This window comes from Herpailurus yagouaroundi, unplaced genomic scaffold (genome assembly GCF_014898765.1).
Source record: "Herpailurus yagouaroundi ecotype Mexico unplaced genomic scaffold, PumYag 139, whole genome shotgun sequence".
In the NCBI taxonomy this organism is placed as follows: Eukaryota; Metazoa; Chordata; class Mammalia; order Carnivora; family Felidae; genus Herpailurus; species Herpailurus yagouaroundi.
In genome coordinates this window covers 67,157,544-67,181,365 of record NW_024412394.1, presented here as the reverse complement: position 1 = coordinate 67,181,365, position 23,822 = coordinate 67,157,544, and the positions used below count along the sequence as shown (strand labels likewise).

General features: G+C 36.4%; 1 protein-coding gene across 2 annotated transcripts in view; it reads left to right on the top strand.

Moving 5' to 3' along the window:
• SESN1 (sestrin 1) overlaps nucleotides 1-23,822 on the top strand; it is a 115,542-nt gene that overhangs the window by 69,061 nt on the left and 22,659 nt on the right. The gene's annotated exons all lie outside the window — the stretch shown is intronic.

Genomic DNA, 23,822 nt, shown 5'->3' with positions numbered 1-23,822 from the left:
CAGACTTTCACTTTTCACAGACAACATGAATCAACTCTACATGGAAAACCTGGCAGACTCCACCAAAAGTCTGCTAGAACTGATACATGAATTCAGCAAAGTTGCAGGGTACAAAATCAATGTACAGAAATGGGTTGCATTTTTATACACCAATAATGAAGCAACAGAAATAGAATTAAAGAAACTGATCCCATTTACAATTGCACCAAGAACCATAAAATACCTAGGAATAAACCTAACGAAAGATGTAAAAGACCTGTATACTGAAAACTGTGGAAAGCTTATGAAGGAAATTGAGGAAGACACAAAGAAATGGAAAAACATTCCATGCTCATGGATTGGAAGAATAAATATTGTTAAAATGTCAATACTACTCAAAGCAATCTACGCATTCAATGCAATCCCAATCAAAATTGCACTGGCATTCTTCTCAAAGCTAGAACAAACAATCCTAAAATTTGTATGGAACCAAAAAAGACCCCAAATAGTCAAAGTAACATTGAAGAAGGAAACCAAAGTGGGAGGCATTACAATCCTGGACTTTAGCCTCTATTACAAAGCTGTAATCATCAAGACAGTATGGTACTGGCACAAAAACACATAGACTAATGGAATAGAATAGAGAACCCAGAATTGGACCCACAAATGTATGGCGAACTAATCTTTGACAAAGGAAAGAGTATCCAGTGGAAAAAAGACAGTCTCTCTAACAACAAATAGCGCTGGGAGAACTGGGCAGCAACATGGAGAAGAATGAAACTAGACCACTTTCTTACACCATATGCAAAAATAAACTCAAAATGGGTGAAAGACCTTAATGTGAGACAGGAAACCATCAAAACCCTAGAGGAGAAAGCTAGCTTTATTCTTAAAGTGGCAATATGCCCAGCTAAAGATTTAGAGCTTTATTAACCATGGAAGAAACAAAGAACAGACTCTAGGGACAACTAGCCTTCTCTAGCACATTGACAAATGGATATTCTTGGAAAAATATTAGTAATAAAAAGTTACCAAAGAATTGTTAGAGAAGATTTTCAATATCGTATTCTTTTTAATGTTTATTTTTGAGAGAGCACGCGCGCTCGCGTGCGCGCACGTGAGCGGGGGAGGGGCAGAGAGAGGACACACAGAACTTGAAGTAGACTCCAGGCTCTGCGCTGTCAGCACAGAGCCCAATGCGGGACTCAAACTTCCAAAACATGAGATCATGACCTGAGCCGAAGTCAGACGCTCAACTGACTGAGCCACCCAGGTGCCCCGATACTGTATTTTTTTTTTCAAACTAATTGTGCCATTTTAAGTGTTTTTCAAAGTGATTGTGCCATTTTATATTTCTACAAGCAAGTTATGAGTTCAATTGCTCTACATCCTCACCATTCTGATTTTATTTTTTTAGTTTTTTTAATGTTTAGTTTTGAGAGAGAGACACACACAGGGTGCTAGTGGGGGAAGGGCAGAGAGAGAAGGAGACACAGAATCTGAAGCAGGCTCCAGACTCTGAGCCTGTCAGCACAGAGCCCAAAGCGGGGCTAGAACCCATGAACCATGAGATCATGACCTGAGCCAAAGTCAGACGCTTAACCGACTGAGCCACCCAGGTGCCCCTTGTATTATTTTTAAAATATATATTCTACTTAATATGTAAAATCATTGAGGCTAGGTTATGCTTGACATTAAAATTATCTGCAGATACATGGTAAATATTATAACTAGAAGAATTATACAAACACTAAATTTTATTTAAAAGAAAAAAATTTTTAATGTTTATTTTTTGAGAGAGCGCGCGCAAGTTGGGGAGCAACAGAGTGAGGGAGACACAATCTGAAACAGGCTCCAGGTTCCGAGTTGCCAGCACAGAGCCCAGTGCAGGGCTCAAACTCATAAACTGAGATCATGACCTGAGCCGAAGTTGGACGCTTTACTGACTGAGCCACCCAGGTGCCCCACACATACTAGAGTTTTAAAATTACATCAATACCTGGGGTGCCTGGGTGACTCAGTTGGTTAAGTGTCTGGCTCTTGATTTCAGCTCGGGTCATGATCTCACGGTTGTGAGCCTGGCATCAAGCCTGGCATCAGGCTCTGTGCTGCACAGAGCCTGCTTGGGATTCTCTCTCTCCCTCTTTCTCTGCCCCTCCCCTGCTCATACACATGCATGGGTGCGTGTGCTCTCTCTCTCAAAAATAAACATTAAAAAATAAAAATAAATAAAAAATTAAAATTACATCAATACCTAATAATTTTTATCCTAAATACACATTGTTCAAGCCCAAAACACCAAAAGAAAAAAAAATTGCATATTTCACAAATGCTGTGCTGAATAGTTGTTTACTTTATATTCTGAGTATGACAAGACTGCTGGTTCAATGTATTGTAACTCTTACTATGTAGTTCCCACTGCTAATATTTACTGATCATTCACTATTTACTGACCACTTGTAGCCACTGTGCTTGATTTCATGTAATCCTGTGGCCCTCTAAAGTTGCTATACTGTCATTCCCATTGTACAGGTCAGGACATCAAGGGTAAGAGAGATTTAATTTATCCTTGGACCCCAGGGTTGTTGGACTCTAATGACAAGGGTTTTTAGTCATTATACTTTACTTTTGCTTTATAAATGTTTAATAGTATAGTCTGAGTATCATTTTGTATCTGCATAGAAACACAACTGGAATCAATTGTGAGAAGACCATGCTTACTAAATGCTTGTTTATGTATTATGAATGTTTCTCCTGTCCAGATGGCAACCTGATAGTATGAAGGTGTCAAAATATTGGCAGTCAATATTGTAAATTATTTATTTCTAGCAGTATTCATTTTATCATATCTTGTTCTTATAGCAAACCCATCAAGTAAGTAACTCATTTTACAGATGAAAATTCTAAGACGAGAAGATAAAATAATGTGCAGGGGTTGAAATCTAGATTTTTCATTTTAAGTTCAGATTCTTTTCATTTAATTGTGTGCTGCTTTAAGCTCTAGAGATAATTGCAGAAGGACATTTTGGAATGAAAACAAATAGAGGCATCCATCCACAAGTGCACAGTTACGAGTAAACTAATCTGTCTATAAGCATCTCCATCAAAACCATCTTTGACAACACCACCTTGCCTTGTATTTGTTTAGGTATAAAGTAGAAGGAAGCAATAGGCTTCTTGAGAGTCTGCTGTCTTAGATCTACTGAATGTGTCTACTGCATTCCATTTCTACCATCGTCTCTCTGGTTTATACCCCAGTTGCCTCCTGACTAGATCATTGCATTATCTTAAATTTAGCCTACCTGCCTTTAGCTTCCGCTCACAACTCAAACCATCTGGGCAATTTCTCCTAATCTTCTAAAATCAAATCTCAGTAACCTCATTTCCCTGCTTGAAACATTTTAATGATTCCTTGACTTCTTCCTTTCTTAATTCAAAGCCCTACTATACCTGTAACATAACTCCACTGTATGTATTTATTGGATTATAAGGCTCCTTAGGACTGGAATTGTGTTTCTTTAATCTTTGAATACTTTGAACTATTTTGTGTGGGTTCTTGCAAAGCACTGTGCTCTCTGTAGATAGTTGCTAAATGGAAATTATTAAATTATTTGATCCTGTTAAGGCCAAAATGTGGTTTTTAAAAAATTATAGGGCTGTTATCCTCAAACAGTGGTTATAAAAAGTTTATGTTCTTCCTACCTTTGCCATGACCCTAATCCAACTCTCCCCTTCATTAAGGGGCTTGGGTAGATAGAAGAAAAGGTTTGCAATATCTCTTCACTAAGATTGAGGCCATCTTCCAAATAACATTCTTTTCTATTTTAGCATGCCTACATATGTATCTGTCTTCTCACCTGTTGATATAATTTTAGGGAAATGTTTACTGATCTTATACCCCTCCTTAATTCTTATAATTCACCCAAAGGGATGCAGTGCTGGAAAAGATGGGCCATTTCTTACCCCTAAAATTTTTGGTGTAATAAAGGAGACTGGCTAGCCCATTAGCTCTGACAGTGCAGAGATAAGTGCTGTGACAGAGGAAGTGCATAAGGGGAACATCTAACCTGCAGAGAGGGGTTGAGGAAGGCTTCTCTAAAGCAATGACTTCTAACTTCAGACTGAAGGTGAGACATGGGCCAGGGTCAGAGGGAAGAGCATGTACAGAAGTCCAAGAATGATCCCTTTGGGTGACTGTCAAGTTAGGTAAACTTGTGAGGCTGAAGAGGAAGGGGAGTGGTTAGCCTCACTACCTCTTCCTTAGATGTACAGTTTCCTTTGCTGTGTTCATCTCGTACACTTGTGAAAGTCCGTGCTTTCACCACTTTTGCCACTACTCAGAAATCTTTTAGGGTTCCATTATTGCCTCCTACTTTGTCCAGTCTCCTCCTTCACTGGTTTTCTAGGCTCCCTACAACCGACTCTAACTTATTTCCCACTGCTTACTAACTTATCCTCCTGCCAGAGCCAAAATCGTCTCCTTATAGTCTCTTGAGTTCCTGCAGCTTGTTTTCTCCTCAGTTCCATTCCCCTCTAGCTGCCTTTTAAGACTTTACTGATAGTTTCTACTCCTGAATATTTGCAGTTTGTGGCATGTCATTTAATGCATAATTATATGTTGCCCAGTATTGTCTTCTGTTTCTCAGTCTTTTATTATCAACTCGATTGTAAGTCCCTGAGGGCTGGTTCTGAAACTACATTTCATTTTATTTTATTTTTAATAACATTACTCAATTATATATGGAATGTTAAATGAGGAAGTACACTATGCTGAAATCAATAGCATCTTCACGCAAAAAGATTACAGAATTGCACTCAAATGATAGTGTAAGATAGTTTGAGCAAATAGAATAAATTCTGGAGTTCTCCTCACAATTTGAACACTCCCCTGAGAACTTCTGACAGTTTTTAAAACAGCATGATTACTACATGTTTTGTTCTCATTTTACAGCCAATGAATGTAAATTTTAAAGTATGCTAAATGAATGTAAAACTTTAACAACACATATGTATATATTTTCTGAACTTGAAAATTAAAGAAGTTTAAAAAAAGTAAATTAAAATCATTAGTGGCTTTGGTAAAAATTAAATATTTAAACTACATCTCTTCAGTTTTTAATACATTTTCAATTACATCATTGTCATGGGAAAAGAATCAATAAGGCAAGTGTTAAAATCATACATAAGGGAGCATCTGCCTTCCATGGTCAGACACTGGTTATACTTCAACTGGAAGGTCCCAGAACTGTATACCTATCTCCCCTGTCTGTAAATCTTCCTCAGGCCTCCTCCATGGAAACAATCTATTTTTTAAATGTCTAGTAAAAAGCTCATGACAGACCCTTCCTCAGCTGTCAGGACTGTGAACAGGAAACCTTTTCCTTCTGCTGGTCTCAGCCCCAAGTTGTCCCAAAGTTCCAGCAGTGTCTCCGGAGTCCAGAGCAATATGTCCTCACTCTGGACAATGCACTAAAGTTCTGTAGTTGCATTTGTAACTGTTGAGAGATGGAAAGGAAAGGGCACTGGATCCGAAGGCACACAGACTTACTTTTGACCCATAGCTCTGCCACTTTTCAGTTTCATGACAAGTTTCTTCTTGGGTAACACAGGAGTGAGATCCATCTCACAAAGTTGTTGTGAGAAATTGCCAAGTCACTCTATGTGAAATTTGTGGACTGTAAAATTCTATATACGTTTTACTTTTTATTCCACAGTCCATATGTAGAGTCATATTCAGTATATAACATGAGATTTTATGGTTCTTTCCAAGACTTGAGGATCTTGAGAACTTCAGACATACATTTTTCCTGTGTGACTTATTGCTTTCTAATCCATGTTGGTTATTTTTATTTTTTATCTCATTCACTTATTCTTACCTACCCTATCCTCAAACTCATGGATGAAATCATTTTAGACAACTAAGAAAAGAATATTTTGAGACATGAAAAAAGTTCAGTTGCCTCATCTATAGAAACACTAAAGAATTCTCCCACTGTCTTTTTTCCCATTATACTCTGCATGCATAAGAACACATTATTAGCAGTCTGTATCTTTATATAAATGCTCTGGACATAGAGCACTGTTCATGCCTCCGTGGACATTTCATAGTCCTAAGTAGTTTTCTGATATCCTTGCTTCTCCAGAACCTATTCTTCTTCTTCTTGATTTTCATACCTCTCATTAGACCCGATTCTCCAATCACAGGGACCCTAGCAATGACTTCTTGTCAAGTACTAATGCTTAGATTCTGAGAGTTCCAGAGCTAGGGATCTTGTTCATGCTAATACAAGACCAAAGAATGGAGAATCAGAGGAAGCAGACATGTGAGTCTAAGTCCCAATTATCAGGAAGAGCTACAGCCAAGTTAAAAGGCCATTTTATTAATGTTTACCTGCCACCCGTGCTGGGGTGGGATGGGAAGGATGGCATGGGGGGAGGGGAGTCCAACATTCTGAGGGTAGTTAATGTCTAAGAACTTGTGTTATCTGTCACTCTTTGACTGTATCTAAGAATCTTACTTTTAGTCATCAGTGGCTAGGAAAAAGTCTTTCTAGGACACACAGCTCTATTATCCTTAGAAATAGTAGCTCTCTGAAATTCCTTGTAGCATTTAGGACCTTTCTTGCTACTTTAGTTCCCCCATTTACTGCTTATATTATTGCAGATGTTCTGTAGTAAACAATTTTCTTAAGCAGAGAAGACAGAAAAGTATCCTGAAATCACAATTTTTATACACTAAATCTCTGTTTTGGAGTAGGCATGAAATGGTAAGAATTTTAGACTATTAAGTGAACAATTTAGAATCTAAATCTACATGAGATAGTTAATGTACATTTTTCAAAGTAATCTTCAAACTCCGCTCAAAGATGTCTTTTCTTTTTTTAAATGTTTATTTTTTTTATTTTTTTTTCAACGTTTATTTATTTTTGGGACAGAGAGAGACAGAGCATGAACGGGGGAGGGGCAGAGAGAGAGGGAGACACAGAATTGGAAACAGGCTCCAGGCTCTGAGCCATCAGCCCAGAGCCCGACGCGGGGCTCGAACTCACGAACCGCGAGATCGTGACCTGGCTGAAGTCAGACGCTTAACCGACTGCGCCACCCAGGCGCCCCTAAATGTTTGTTTATTTTTGAGAGAGAGTATGAGCAGGGAAGGAGCAGAGAGAAAGGGTGACAGAGGATCCGAGGTCGGCTCCTTGTGGACAACTGTGAGCCTGATGTGCAGCCCAAACTCACGAACTGTGAGAACATGACCTGAGCTGAAGTCAGACTCTCTGTCAACTGAGCCATACAGGCGGCCCCAAAGATACCTTCTCTAATGTCACCAATATGCACCATTGTGCAATTCCAGCATCATTTTTCATTTCTTCAACTGCAGATCTTTTGGAATGGTTGGGGGTTATTTTTTGATACAAATAGCCATGGTTTAGGGGACTTTTTAAAAGGATCTCATTGTCCAACACACTGCTCCCATGGACTGTTCCTTTTCCTGTGTGAGGTCCTAGGACTGAGAAAATCATTTTTAGGTAGTGGATTCTCTGTTTCTGTGGTATGTGCTGCCCAGTTTTCCATGTGGCATCTATTAATACTGCTTTTAAGAAATACCTTTTTATGACCCAAGGATACTGTAAGTAAAACTATGCTGTTTAACCCTGTTTTACTCCAGTATTTGCCTGCTCGAGTCTCTGGAAGAAAGACCATTTTACTTTTTGCTGTACGGTGTTTATGTAGTAGAACATCAGAGTACTTAATTTGACATGCATATGTACAGTGTACCAGCAGACTTCAGGGTCAGATCTGGTCCCTAGAACAGAAAAGTACAAATTAGCCCTGCTATTAGAGCTATGCTTCTCCCTCCCATTCTCCCCTCATCCCAAAAATTTATCTGTACGTGGAATTTTTTATCATTATACAAGAAGATGAATACAATAGATATGTAAGAAAGTAAATACCACCCACCATAATCCCATTTCCTGGAGAGAAACTCTTTATCAGTTTGATTTTCAGATGTAATAAAATTTATATAATCCAAAGGTATAACTTCTAGAAGAAAACAGGAAAAAAAAATCTTTGTGACCTTGGGGCAGGCAAAGGTTTCTTAGAATATACAAGCATAAAAAATTAAAGAAAAAAAATTGATAAATTCGATTACACCAAAATTAAAAACTTTAAAATCTATGCTCTTCAAAAGACACCATTAGGAAAATGAAATGACAAGCCATAGACTGGAAGAAAATATTCACAACCATATGTATCAAACAATTTGTATTCAAAATGTATAAAGAATACTTACAACTCTGTAACAAGAAGACAACAACCCAATTTTTAAAAACGGACAAATGAGGGATGCCTGGATGGCTCAGTCAGTTAAGCATCCGACTTCAGCTCGGGTCATGATCTCGCGGTCTGTGAGTTTGAGCCCCTCATCAGGCTCTGTGCTGACAGCTCAGAGCCTGGAGCCTGCTTCGGATTCTGTGTCTCCCTCTCTCTGCACCTCCCCCACTTGTGCTCTGTCTCTCAAAAATAAACAAACATTAAATTGTTTTAAATGGACAAATGATTTGAACTGAGACTTCATTAAAAAGATATATAAATGACTAATAAGCACATTGAAAGGTGATTACTTTTAATAGTTACCCAAGATAGGCAAGTTAAATCCACAGTGAGATATTACTACACTAGGGCTTCTTAACCTCAGCACTGAAAGTTTGGGCCAGATAATTCTCTGTTGTGAGGGGCTGCCCTATGTGTTGTAGGCTATTTGGTAGCATCCCTGGCCTCTACCAGCTACATGCCAGTAGCAAACCACCCACCCACCAGTTGTGAAAATGAAAAATGTAACCTGATGTCAAATGTTTCCTAGGGGGCCAAATCATCCCCAGGTAAGAACCACCACACTATACCACTAGATAGCCTAAAATAATATTTATCATGCTAACTGTTGGTGAAGGTGTATAACCACTGGAACTCTCAGACGGCTGGTAGTAATATGAAAATGGTACAACCACTGTAGAAAATGGTTTGGCAGTTACTTAAAAAGTTAAACGTATATTTATTATGGGAATCAGCCATTTGTCTCCAAGTCAAGAGAAATGAAAGCATATGTTCACATAAAGCTGTTCAGAATCCTTAGAGGATGTACTCTTTATTCTACATAGGTGAGAATTTTACCCATGAAATGAAAATCTCAAGTACAAGGAACCTTTTCTTTGTTGACTATATAGTATTTTACACACTTCCTTCTAGGATCATTTTGCTTTTTCCTGAAAGGAAGCTCCCTCAATGAAGACTTATTGGTGGTAAACTTACTTTTTATCTCTTAAAATGTGTTTCTTGCATTAGCTTTCTCAATAGACAGTTTCATATATTAATACAATTGAAGAGTGGCCATTTTCTCTCTCAGTGCTTTGAAGATACTATTCCATTGTCCTCTGACTTCCATTGTTAAAAAATAGTCCATTTTATCCCTTTGTAGATAATCTGACTTTTCTCTTGGATAACTTTTAAGGTCTTCCCTTTTTCTTGGAATTTTTCAGTTTTACTATATGTCAAGATATGAATTTCCTTTCTGTTATTCTGCATGGGATTCATTGTGCTTCCTGGAAAACATGAGGATTGGTATCTTTAATCAGTTCTGGAAAATTCTCAGTCATCATCTCTTAGAATATTGCTTTTCTCTTCTAAATATATGTATACAATATATCATTACTACATATATACTATGTAATTATATGTATACATTACACCTTCTATTTCATTCTCCATGTCTTTTTCTTTTATATTTTTGATCTCTTTGCATTGTATGCTACATTCTGAGTTATTTCTTCAGATTTACTTTCTAGTTTGCTAATAATTTTCTCTTTAGCTATGCTGAATATCAATTGAGTTTTAAGTTTTAATAATTATAAAATCTGTATTTGATTCATTTTTAAATCTGCTTATTTTTTGATGGTTTCTTGTTCCTCACCCATACTTTCCACTTCCTTTAAAATAATAAAAGACATATAAAACTGGTATTCTGTATCTGTAATTCTAACACCTCAAGTCTTACAGGTATGAGTTAAGTGATTATTGTTTCTTCAGACCCTTACTAATGGTGCCTTTTTCATGGTATATTTTATTACTGTAAGCTCCTATTCATTAGAACTTTATCTCCTGGGATGATCTATATATCTGATTGGAGCCTGGGAACATAACCAACCCCCTTTAACTGAATCCTTGCATTAGTTTTTGTTTAAGACCAGAAGGGTAATAGTAAGTTAAAGCCCCAACTTCTCATGTGCAAACCATTGTGTGTTTATGAATTTTCAGGGGATATATCATCCCACCAAGAACAAAAGTTGAAACAGGCAAATTTTCTATCTCCTTTTATAGATGGGGTATTTTTCCTAGTTCATTTGTTCATTGGTAGTATAACTTCTTGGGGTTTGGCTTTATAATCGAGTCTCTGGTTTACCCCCCAGTTTCCCAAGTCCTAAGCTTTGTCTTCTCTTCCCATGCTATTGCTAGGTTACGGGATCCATAACTACCAGCCCCAGTAATTGTTACCTCTCTGGATTCCTCCTATTGGTCATTTTTTACTTCTAAGGATTTCTGTTATTTTGCCAGCTCAGCCACTATATTTTTTTATAGAAATATTGGTAGGTGTTTTGTTCAACATGAGTAAGAATCACTATTATGGAGGTTAGTTATTACCCTAATCTGTCAGAGAGTGCTGCTGTCAGAGCTCCTTAAGGCTTAGGACTAAGAATCTTTATAGTAAATGGCCTCCTACTATCATGCTTGTCCAAGTTCTTATTTCTGCTTTTTAGAGTTTTTATGACTATTCCCGTGTGATTAAATGGTTGACCATCATACTTCCTCTGCTATCAATTTAAACAGTAGTCCCTACTCTCTTCTAAATTACTGTGGACTTAGAAACTAGATAAATAAGCTTGTTGTAATTTTGCACAAAGTAAAAGTTAATTGTCTTTAAGAGAGGCGGGCCAAAGGTTTTCCTCTGAGTATAGTACATACTCTTTAATGTATAAACTCTGTGGCATCTATTTTATGTCTTTTTTTGCTTGTTCTAGATTCTGTTCTTGAGATTGACCCCAAAAAAAGTCAGTTTGGTTATAATGAAGTATTTCCATATCAATAGTCTATAATCATCAGCTATTTTGGCCAAATTTTTAAATGTGGGAGGAAACAGCGCAAGGGGTGTGTGTGTGTGTGTGTGTGTGTGTGTACTTAAGCAAGCATTGGATTTAATCCTACCACACAAATCACTGTGAATTCTTTCATTTTTTTTTTTTGAGTAGGCAATACAGTATTTAGCCAAAGAGAAAAACTGCAGTATTTTCTTATGTTTTAGGTCGATTAAAGTGACTATTCCTTTTTTACTTGAAAAAGTCTTTAAGTTTATATTTAAATTCTAGTTAATAAAGTGACTTTAATAATGATTATGGGCCAGTTTGTCTTCACTTATGTTTTTGTTTTTTTCCTTTTACATAAAATGTTAAATTTATGCTAAAAGATAATTTTACTCATTTAACTATTTTGATGATGTTTTAGTTAGACTCAAGCCTACAGCTTTCTCTTTGGTGTCATGTGTACAAATCTTACAATATAATGAAAATGTGTTTTCAAATACTTGTGTCATGTGCTGGTAGCTATAATTTCAAAGCATGATTAACATACTTCCACTCCCCAGACCTTTGCATCTAGAACAGAATGTACTCTCAACATAGCCCAAAAGGGGCATATAAATACTCTGAGGTTATACTTTAAAACAGTGAACACAACATAAGTACATCCACAAATAGTAATTATAAACTATATCCAAAACATAGTGCATGGTATTTTGTACATTAAGAGACAGTATTAGTGTGGTAAACTGTCAAGTGGTAGAAGATATTCCTCATTCAGCATGACAAAATTTACAAAATTTTGTAAAGGTTCAGAGGGGACTGGAAGTAGGTAAATGGAATAAAGGAAACTGGGATCTGATTTACATATATAAGAAAGGCAGTAGCCAGGGAGAAGGGATATTGAGAGATGCTATGGAGCATATCCTATTTTGGCAGTAGGCTCAGTCGGGAGCCAGTTCAGATTTCCTGGAGAAGAATGATGTTCTAAAGTTTTTTTGGGTGGGGGCAGTCCACAGAGCGTGGGATGAACAGTCAGTCATAGAGAAGAGATTACAGGTAAGGTAGGAAGGGATTAAGAGAAAAGTTTATGGTCCCTTGACCTCTTTCCTGATGGATACACAATCACTGGAATATTAACAGTGGAAAAAAAAAAAACTAAAACCATTATCAGGCAGCATCATGGTATAGTAGAAAGAATATGCCTTTGGAGTCAGGCTTGAGTTCTAATCTTTACTTAAGCTGCTCGCTTGTTATGTGACCTTGGGTTAGATACTTTCTCTGTTTCCTGTTTCAAAAATGAAAAGAGCATCTACCAAAAGGGTTATTATGAGGGTTGAATAAGTTAAAATGAATTAAATATTAAATGAGTTAAAACATCTGTAAAATGCTTTAGAAGGGTACCTGATACATACTAATAACAATATGTGTTAGCTATTCTGTTAATATTATCAAATCTGAAACCACGAAGTATAGCATATATGTGCTTCTAGAACCAAATCTGGGACTAAAAATCTGAGTTATTGGTTTTAAAGCTCCTCATCAATTGGTACACAATTACCTAACTGCTACAATAACTATCAAATGTTCACCATAATACACAATCCTGCTTTCCAAGCCTTTTGACCTCTTTGCGTTTGTAGTTTAAGGCATTCTTCAGTCCAGGTGCCCCTTTAGAAGCAAAAAGACGTAGTGGGTCTAACTATAAGCAATTACAAAAAGAAGAGGGAGGAAAAAGGAAGATGTGGATATTGTTCTCAAAGACCAACCGAGGGGGGAAAAATACTTGTTTAATAATGCTTAATTAATATTGGTTGAATGAATGTTGAATAAACTGGTCCAATATATTCATACATATAGAGGTTCATGAATTTAACCAAAAGATACACAACCAATCCCTGGTGTATAGAAATATGAGTGTTAAGTAATTGATGAAACTTTCAGTAACATTTGGGTGGGTACTGTTTAAAAATACTAAGATTTAAGAGTTCAAGGAAAATATGAGCTTGATGTAAAAGTTTGTCTTTCCCAAATAATGTATTGAAACTACCTTTTTCTTTCTTTCTTCTTTTTTTTTGCAGAAGGCATCTTTATTTTTTTTCTTCCAAATTTTTATGTAAATTCTAGTTAACATAGAGTATAATATTGGTTTCAGAAGTACAATTTAGTGATTTATCATTTGCATATAACACTCAGTGCTCATCATAACAAGTGTCCTCCTTAATACCTATTACCCATTTAGTCCATCCCCCACCCATGAAACTACCTTTTTCTTGATTCAACATAGCTTTGTTATCTGTGACAATTGAGGATAGAGGAACAGAATGAAGTGAGGGTATCGCCAATAAACCCAGAACTAGTCTTCAAATATTATTTAATCCCCCCCCACACCTTCCTTAGGTATATAGAATACAATGAACTGTTGAGGGGAAGTATACATACATACATTTTGGACAGCATCTTACAGTATTAGTAGCAAACCTCCTATGTCTTACAGTACAGGAAACAATTGATATGACAAGTCAAGCTGATCTACTTAAAATAATTATTTTTTTAGGGAACTAAAACCAGCAAATGGTTTAAGCAGCACTTGAAGAAAAAACAAAAGGTGGTTCTTGAAGGTTTTTACAGAAAATATTGGTAACTGCTTTAGAATATAGATTTAGCAAGCCAAAAGCAAAATGAAGAAAACTATCAAGTATCGTTTTACAATGTTTATGTCTCTATTGCAAGTAACACTCTCAGTTTGAACAAATAATGGAGGTTAGCACTAAACATTACAGTGATGAAGTATGTAAGTCTTTGAAAATCTCTTCTAAATCCTCAGAAAATTTTCTTCTCAGGAGGATATGTATTGAGTAATAAAGAGGAAACATTGCATAGAATAGCACTATAGGGTCTGTTCAGTTTCCTTGCTTGCTTTGAAGGTTATATTTATTTGTATGTGACTGTCATGCTCATATTTTTGGATTTGGACTATAACATTTCGTTGTTGGCTGTACCCCACCCCATGAATTTTGGAAAGTGAGTATTAGGGAATTTAAAAAGAGAAGAATTTTTTCTTATGGATATTTCCACCCTTATCCTCTATCTACAAACAAGAAAGAAAATTTCCCAAAAAATTCTGTTTTATTACACTAATATTTTAAAGGTGACTTTAATGTATACAGTATCTGACACAGTAAGGATAAAAACAAAATTATCACTGTTATTAAAATCTATTTTTTTAAGGATTGGTGAAAAGATTTTAAATCTTTGTTACTTTTAACTCAGGACAGTATATCCTGTCTTATCACAGTGCTCTGCTCTGACACTATATAACTTTTTTAAAAAAACATTGAAGGTTGGACCTCATTGGTATCTGGAGTGGTTGAGTCCTGATCTGTCTGCTTTGTGGTTGGCTGACAGCTGTTACTAAGCTTATTTTTTTGTTGTTATTGTTCTTAGAGTTAAAAGTTGAGTGTGACCTATTTGAAATGCACCCTGCTTTTGACTCTGCTTTGCTCTTTTTCCTGGATCCACATACTTTTTTTTCTGATGTCTTTTGAAGTTTATATATTTTTCAAACCCACAAATTTGTAAATTTAATATACATTATTTTAGGGTTCTAAGGTTTTAATGTATATTTGTAATGTTCAAGTTAAAGTATTGTGTTTAGTTTTTTAAAATTTTGTTGAATACTTGAAAGTTGAAGTTTCTGACCTAAAAGTAAGTTCTTATTGTAAAGAACACATGTATTATTTAAGAACTTGCCTATTACAAACACAAAAGATGTAGTATCTTCATTGTTAATAAAAACCGTCTCAAAGTACTTCATTGTACTTTTGCTTCATTGGACATTTCTTAGGTCAAATTTTTGTGATTTAGGATAAAAGCTATTGGTCACACTGGCATGTGTGTCACTGAAGGATAAGATTGACTTTATTCATGTTTGTTGGAGAAGGCCTAGAAGGATTGATAATCCTTTCACAGTTATAGACCAGATCCAGGACAGACTAAATGTAAGTTCTAATGGAAGGCAAGTTTGGTTTGTAATTCAGTAGACTGTCATAAACCATTGTGATTCTAAGAGCCTTTTCTCTTTAAGGCTCTATTTAACATTGGTGGGAATGAGACTTTGAGCTAAATCCCCCCTGCATTCTGCTGGAATCAGCAGAAATCCATGGGTCATTCTCTGAACCTTAAAGCCTGACCCAAGCCTGGGGGAATAATGTAGGGAGCTACAGACTAGCATGGATCCTCCAAACCCACTATGAGTTCTAGTGGGCCAATCCGGAGATATGGTATATATATAAGGCAGTGATATTCAAAGTGTTACTAATTTTTTTTGTCAGCGTAGTCTTCAGTCAAACAGTATTACCAGAATTATGATATATGCAATATATAAAACTGGCATGTTATTAATGACGTCTTTAAGTTCAAATAAATAAAGTTAAATTATTTATCAAGTCAGTGAGAACAGTGAGGCTATTTTATGTTTTAAACAAATTTGAAATTAAGGGCTATGGATTGTGACTGCAGTATTATTTCTGTACTTTTTTTTAATGTTTATTTTATTTTTGAGAGAAAGCATGAATGGGGGGAGGGCAGGGAGAGGGGGGGACAGAGGATCTGAAGCTGACTCCACGCTGACAGCAGCCAGCCTGATGTGGGGCTCGAACCCACAAACCGTATGATCATGACCTGAGCCACAGTCAGATGCTCAAACGACTGAGCCACCCAGGCGCCCCTCTGTATTTTCTTGTATGCATAATATCCAGGTAATCTGGATTCACACAGCAAAGCACCCTTACTGTACTTTCGCTGTAGCAGTCCACTCACTGCTAGTTTTACTCCAGCAGATGCAGAGACGCACGAATTTTATTAAAGGCTGGAACACATTATACCCTTTCTAATCACACATTTACAAAAATGCTCAAACATATGCTCACAGAGACGGTGAAGGAAACTTTACTTAGTCTAGGAACTGAATTATTAAATTACTATTAGGGTGGTTTCCAATGCATTTAATGTTGATTTACATTTGTAGTTTGCCTTGAAAAAGAAAGTTTAAGTTTAATATTTTATAATAACTCTAAAGAACTTGTAAGGAATGGATCCTAAGAAAAACAATTTGAAAACCACTGATAATGTAACAAACAAGCCTGGTGTAGGAGGAGGCCAGATTCTAGTTAGCTTAAAGCATATAACTCTTGATAAAATCAGGAATTATATTAACAGAGCTGAAATAAAAGTTTGAGAGAATATGAAGTTCACCTGCCCTTCATTTTAAATTTGAGGGGGCTCAAACTGGAAGGGCTGTTAAGAGATTTATAAACTGGGTTTCTGTTTTTTGTTAGTCTCTTTGTTTCAGGACTGGGCAGTAAACTAGATGACTCCCCATTTAATGCTCCCTAACAGAGTCCCAAGCTATCTGCCAATCTGTGTGACTTATGTGAGAGGTGTAAGTCTAAATAAAATAGACACCCAAACTCAAATTAAGATATTTCTCCCTGTTCATAGGATTTAAGATATTAAATGCATATAATTTGGCATTCAGTAAATATCTATAAATAATGATTGAATGCTAAATGCTTACATAATATTAAGATTTCTGTTAATTGCTAAAATAATAGCATTGACCTCTGTACATAAACCTATGCCAAAATGTACTTTTCAGATTAGAGTTACAACAAATTAAGAAAGAATACTACCTTCTCCAATTTGTAATATCTGAATAAAATCCTGTGTTAGTATTTCTCAATTGTTTGCCAAAAATTAGGAAAACCATATTTTTCTGTTATTACAAATGCTCTTGAATTATGTTCAAATTTAAGCTCCTGTAAAAACAATTTTAAAATGGCATTCTCTCTGGGTTTTTTGTTTTTGTTTTTGTTTTTTAGTATTTTTAGCTATACACAAAGATAGTAGTGATAAGTAAAAATAAACATCTCTGTTGAACTACATTGGCCTGAACATATACGTATTCTGTGTACAAAGGGGAAAATGGCCCAGAGGTGCAGTGAGGATTTTGGAGGGCAGAAGAACAGATGGGAAACTTCAGTGAATGGCGTTTTATTTCTAAGATGCTTAATAAAATGCAGGTAGTCTCTAGATGTGGCCTTGTACGTTGTGACCAGGTTTTACAATTTAACACCCTCTTGGAAAACTAGAGATCTCAGAAGGAGGCAAAGAAAGAAGGTAATTTAAAGGATTAAAGGACCCACAACTAGAGATTATTACAGGGATGGGGGGCCTGGGTGGCTCAGTCGGTTAAGCATCTGACTTTGGCTCAGGTCATGATCTCACGGTCCATGAGTCTGAGCCCCGTGCCCCACGTTGGGCTCTGTGCTGACAGCTCAGATCCTGGAGCCTGCTTCGAATTCTGTGTCATCCCCCCACGCCCCGCCCCTCCCCTGATCGTGCTGTATCTCACTCTTTCAAAAATAAATGTTAAAAAAAATTAAAGATTATTACAGAGGAACTGAGTGGGGGTCTTTGAGTTCTATAAGAAAAGCACATATGTAGATCCCTATTCACTACATGCTAGTAATAATCATGGTGGGGGTGGGCAGGAATAGGGAGGTCAGGATAGTTGTTACAAATAAAAAAATAAAAGTAACCTGATAAAAAGATTTTAGGAGCACCTGGCTGGCTCAGTCAGAAGAACATCTGACACTTGATTCTTGATCTCTTGGATGTAGAGACTAGTAAGAAAAAAAAAGAATTTTTAAAAAATTATAGGTTACATACTAAAACCAGTTCTTGCCTTGTGCCTACAAACAGAAGTACTTTGAGAAATAAAAAATATATATATATTTTTTCACATATGTTTTTAGGTAGAGTTGAAATCCAGCTCCTCAAAAAGCATTTTAAAAATTATACAATACAATAGTATATGTGCACAGAGAAATATTTTCCACTTGAATATGTCATATATTTAGTATCATTGGTTACCTTTTTTTTTTTTTTGAGTTTGTATCACTTCCTTTTTCTCTTTCTTTAAAGCTACAGTAGTAGTTCCTACATACATATGGGATAAAGTCCAAACTCTCAATTTCCCACCATACCTGAACCTCAACCTATTCCAAATTATACCAATTCCTTCTTATTTAACTCAACAATAATGCTGAAAAGTAATTCACCTGTAAAAATTGTAGCATTTTTGTATGAGTTCTCCCATTTAATTTTGAGATCTCAACAGACACTTTCTTTTCTGTCATTTCACCTTAGGCCTAAAGGTGTTTAAAGCCAAATTTGGTTACAGAATGTTCATGAATCTTGTCAAACAATGGTATGTATTCAGGCAGTATCTGACTTGTAAGTACCTGCCTGACTTAACAAATGAACCAAATACTCCATTGCCCAAACCTATATAGCTAGCTTAGCAGTGCAAGCAAAGAAAAATCAAAGAAGCTTGGGAATATCTGTGGATTCCCAAGAAGAAGATGAGGAGAAACTATGAAAAACAGTAGTTGCTTTAGCAAAGCTGAACCCAAGGACAAGCTGATTCCCAAGCACAGCCTGCCTGCCTGGATAGTGGACCCCAAACCTCCAAAAATGTTTGTCTAGATGGCCCAAATCTTTCATAAACTTAATATCATTATTGAGGTAAGTTGTTTTTTTTTTTTTAATAGAAAAATCTCTGTGAAGTTCATTCATTATATACTTATTGAGGGTCTACCATGTGCTAGGCACTTGGGCATTGAAAATACAGCAGTGAGCAAAAAAGACAAACATTCTGATTTTACAAAGCTTATATTCTGTTGAGTCAGACTAAATAAATTACTATGAGATATCAGTACCTCCTACAATGAATAGTATGAATTGGCTTAGGAAGACTGCTTTCTTCCTAGCACTTAACCAGTTATTCTAAGAGGAATAGGGTTGGTATGAGGACCTTTTAGTAGACTTAGGTAGAGTCTTAGGGTAGATTTAGGTGAGTTCTGTAGAGAAGGAGCTCTAGGTAACATGAGGTCACCAAAGGCCTGGGAAAAGACACCAGGAGGACAGGGATAGAGTAGAGGAGATAAGCTCTCAAAGACCAAGCTCACTCATTCCATGCTTTTATTTTTTAACGAAATCTCATCCTGAGTATAAGAAAGGAAGATAAATTTTTTCTTCTTCATTCCCTCTTTTCTTGTCCTCAGAATCAAGAACTGAGACTAATACTGGAACTAGAGTGTTTTATGCTAAGCAAAATTAACCAGTCAGAGAAAGATATCATATGGCTTCACTCATATGTGGAATTTAAGATACAAAACAGATGAACATAGGGGAAGGGAAGCAAAAATAATATAAAAACAGAGAGAGGGACAAACCATAAGAGACTCTTAAACACACAGAACAAACAGGAGCTGTGGGGGTGGGGTGGGCTAAATGGGCAATGGGCATTAAGGAGGACACTTGTTGGGATGAGTACTGGGTGTTATATATAGGTGATGAATCACTGGATTCTACTCCTAAAATCATTATTGCACTATATGGTTAACTAACTTAGATGTAAATTAAATTTTTTTTAACTTTTTTAAATAAATAAGAATGGTGAGAGCTTAAAAAAGAAAGAACTGAGACTAATACATAGTTATCAAAATTTGTAAATTATTCATTAAAAGAAGCAACCCAGCTTCTGCTGCTTTGGATTCAGATAGACCTGGGTTCTAATCCTTAAAGGCAATTTACTACTTTTATAATCTTGGATGATTTACCCATACTTTATGAATTTGTTTTATAAATTTGAAAATAGGAATAATTATCTGCTTTATATATGTCAATTGCTTCAGTGTCTAATGGGTAGGAGTTAGTAAGTTACTGGTCTTATTAACCTGGAAAACCTGACCACAATTTAACATGCTTGTTCTTTAGGGGAAAGTGATTTTCTAATTTAAAGCTACTGACATTGTTTGGAACACTGCTTGTTTACAAATGTGGGTGATGGCCTATGTTTCTAAAACCCTATTAGAGATTTAAAATTGTGCATTTCTAAAAGAAGAAGCCCTAAAGGAAAGAATAAGGCAAAGATCTGTCAATATTCTTGCTCCTTTTTAAGTGATAAAATTCTAAAAATTAAATTGAAGAAGTGAGAAAAGTAGAGGACAAATAAGAGAACAATGTAAAATTAAAGTTCAGTGCTAAAAGGATCTCAATGTACTCAAAACATGTCGAAAGGAAAAAAAAGTGCTTAGCAGACAAGCTATATATATAAAAACAGGAAGATATGAGCTGGAGGAGAAAAATCTTGACAAAATTAGTAAGCAGAAGTAATCTTATAAACCAGCATTCATTCTAAATAAAATGTTTTAAATGACAATAGGACAGTTTTCAATAATGCTTTAAGCCCACTCTTAAAGGAGTTCTTTGGCTTAATGGATGAAATCACTGCTATGTGTGTTTGCTAACCAATTACTAAATATAATTCCTTTCTACTGAATAGATCTACAAATCTGTTGTACTTTAATTCCTTTGGTTAACGGGAAAATTCAAGGTTTAATATGTGGTCCATGGAAGTGTGATTATGCCTTTTGGCCTGATAAGTATTCATTCTACTAAAACGTATCTATTATTTTCCATGAATTAACTATATTTTCAAAAGTCTAATGGATGTAAGAAGTCACTTAGGAGAACAGCTAATTTGAAATTTATTTCCTCAATTTCAAAAATAAGAGTATGAGGCATGATTTCCTTTCTCCAGAAATGTATTATGTTGGAGAGACAAAATCTACCTTCATCCCTACACTTTGCTTCATTCCCATTGTTCTTCAGACCTCCCTGTTGCCTTGCCAGAATTGCCTCAACAGCCTTCCTAACCATCTTTCTGCCTCTAATTTTGTCCCTTCCAATATATTTTTTTAAACCTTAGCTGAAATGCAAGTCTGATGTCTTTCTACTATTTAAAACTTGCAAGAACTCCACAGTACTCTTAACAATGAAATTTACATTCTTTAAAATAAAGCTTGAACAAGGTCCCTCCTTACTGTTGATTTTTTACTTGAACTCTATCACTGTCTTCTTCCAGACCCAATAAACTTCCTTTATTCTGCTTCCCTATTTGGACCATTCTCTCTCTCCCTGGCCTCTGGGCCTTTGCACATGCTGTTTCCTTTGTTTAAAACTCTGTCTCTATTCTCTCAAGTCCCCTCTCCTACCTCCCCCAACCCCCAATTTCTTGCCAAAGCCTCTCCACTAATCCTATAAGTCCCAGCTCAGATGTTCCTCCTTCAGAAAGCAGAGCTTCAAGTCCAGACTCTCTAATACATCATAGTTCTTAGCTCAGATAAAGTCACTTAACACCACTCTGCTTTTACATAGTATATCAGCTTATTCTTGAGAAAATTAGAGTTGAGACCATTACTACTAATGACAAATGCAAAAACTTCACTTTGATACAACTGCGTAAGTCTACCAAAAGATTTTTAGAGGAAAGGAAATATTTCAGAATTACTATTACTTCTTGGATTAAGTATCAGGTTTCTTCCTAGAAATAAATAATGTTAGAAATGTTTAGCAGACTTTGTAAAGTAACTGCTAGCCTATAATGATAACCTGTGGTAAATATCAAAAGTTTAGTCCTTTCCAGTTACTGTTCCGTGCTCAGTTTTCATTTTTTTAGCAGATGTTTATTGCATGCCTATGACATGCCTACCACTAGGGGTTCATTAGGAGAAACACCTTCAGGACATCTGGCCTACTCAAGAAGTGACACAATGATATTTTCAGGTTAATACATTGGTTGGAATTCTTGGTTACTATAGATTTATTTGGAGGCAACCCTTTTATGTTGAGAATAAAGTGACTAATTCACCATGCTGCTCTATTGTAATAGAGCAGAAATTATTACTCTTTGAAGAAATTATGTCAGTCTTTTTAGAGACCATAAAGGAATCTTGACATTTAATGGCTTAAAGGTCCTCAGTAAACCATAGAATTATAATATGAGTTAAAATTATCTTTCTTTTTATGTAAGGCAGCATCAAAGTATATAAACTGAAATTTTCTGGGGGGAAAAATCCTAATTGCAGCTTCCTATACAATTTCAGTGTATACCTCTTCAATATTTATCAAGCTCCAAGTATCAAACACTACTCTCTATATAGTTTGTAGTTTTGATTTGTATTTATTTTGAACCATTTTTGGGTTAGCTAAATGCTAGTCTCTCATTAAAAAATAGAAAGGTAAGCATTCTCCATTTTGCAAATGACATAATTTTAATGTCATAAACAAGGTTATGCCCTACTAGACAACTCAGCCCCATTGTTGTATTCCTTCCAGAAAATAAAAATCACAGCTCAACTCTTCTAGAAGCAAAGTCATCATTTTCACTTATTTCTCATTATCTAGCATTATAGCTCACAACCTCATATATCAAGTCCATTTATGTTTCCAAGGTATTCATCTACAACCAGTTTATTTTAGAGGGTATGTCCTATTGCTGCAAACTGGATGATTTACTGGGCTTATTTTTGCTGCTTGTTGGTTTGTGGCTGAGTGGGCATTTGATTATCCTGTTTGCTTTTGTGGCTGTGCTCAGAAGAAGAGAAAGCTTGGAAGCCTCTGTAGCCTTTTCTTTTATGTTATTATTAACCCAAAATTGCTTTTCTTGACAGCAAAAATATTTTGTGTGCTTTAGCAATTTATAAAAACCGTGTATGAGAATATACAGTATTTATCTTATTTATCTGGAGAGGATTAAAAAAATAACCATTTTAACTTGCTTTTAAAATACATTTTAAGAGCTGTAAGAGTAACTTAATCTTCTCTGAGACATTGTAACCTCCACTCTTAAGACTGAAACTTATTTGCATTTAGGAGTCCTGGTTCTGTGTCTGTCAGTATTTATTGATTTAAACTGCGCTTTTTTCCTTTTGTCATGATGTTCCAACTTTTTTTTTTTAAACCTGGACATGTAAGCTTTTGAAAACACAAGAGCAAACATGCAAAAAGAGATCTAATTTAGGAGGTGATTTTTTAAAAGAAGTTAATGAATCCATTTAAGGAAATAGTGTTCACACAGGATTTGAGAGATTTGCGACCCAGGTCCAACAGTGTCAGTTATTTATGCTCCTTTTTAACCTATATTGTCTCAAGTTCCTCATCGGATTTTAGAGAAATTCTTTCTTTAGAACCCAGGGCACTTATGGGAGAATATTAGAAATGTTAAAGCCTTGGAATATACTTGCGAGGAAAAGGGAAATTCAGAGATTGGCTACCAAGCCTTATTATCTGTGTAGGAGAGTGATATTTATAGTTTCTACATAGCTTACCAAAAATAATTTTATATTGAATATAGGCCATGGTCCCATACTTGTTGCAGCATTCCGGGCCCATTCAGCGTTGTTTGCGCATTACTGGAAAGGCTGAAGGGGATTTCAACAGTTTATAAAATGTAAAGCGAACTTGGTTATTTATTCCTGGTGGTGCAGGGTCCGCTTAGAGGTGGGCTGCTCTTCGGCTCAAGGTAAATGAATCCGAGTGGGTGGGAAGGAGGGCAGTCTCTCCGCTGCTGAAGCTGGGGGCAGGGGCGCGTTCGCCTTTCCGTGACGCCCGAGTGCTCGCGCCCCACCCAGCCTTAAAGCAAGCCCACCGAGCCAGTTCTGGACGCGAGAATTCGCTCCTGGCGGAGAGCTCCGCCGCTCGAGGTTGTTTTTCCCCCGGCCGCGTCAGACTGCCCCCCAACGCCCGCCCCTCCGCGTCAAGGGGGCGGGGCTCCGCGGCGCCGCGGGCCGGCATTGGCGCGGGGGG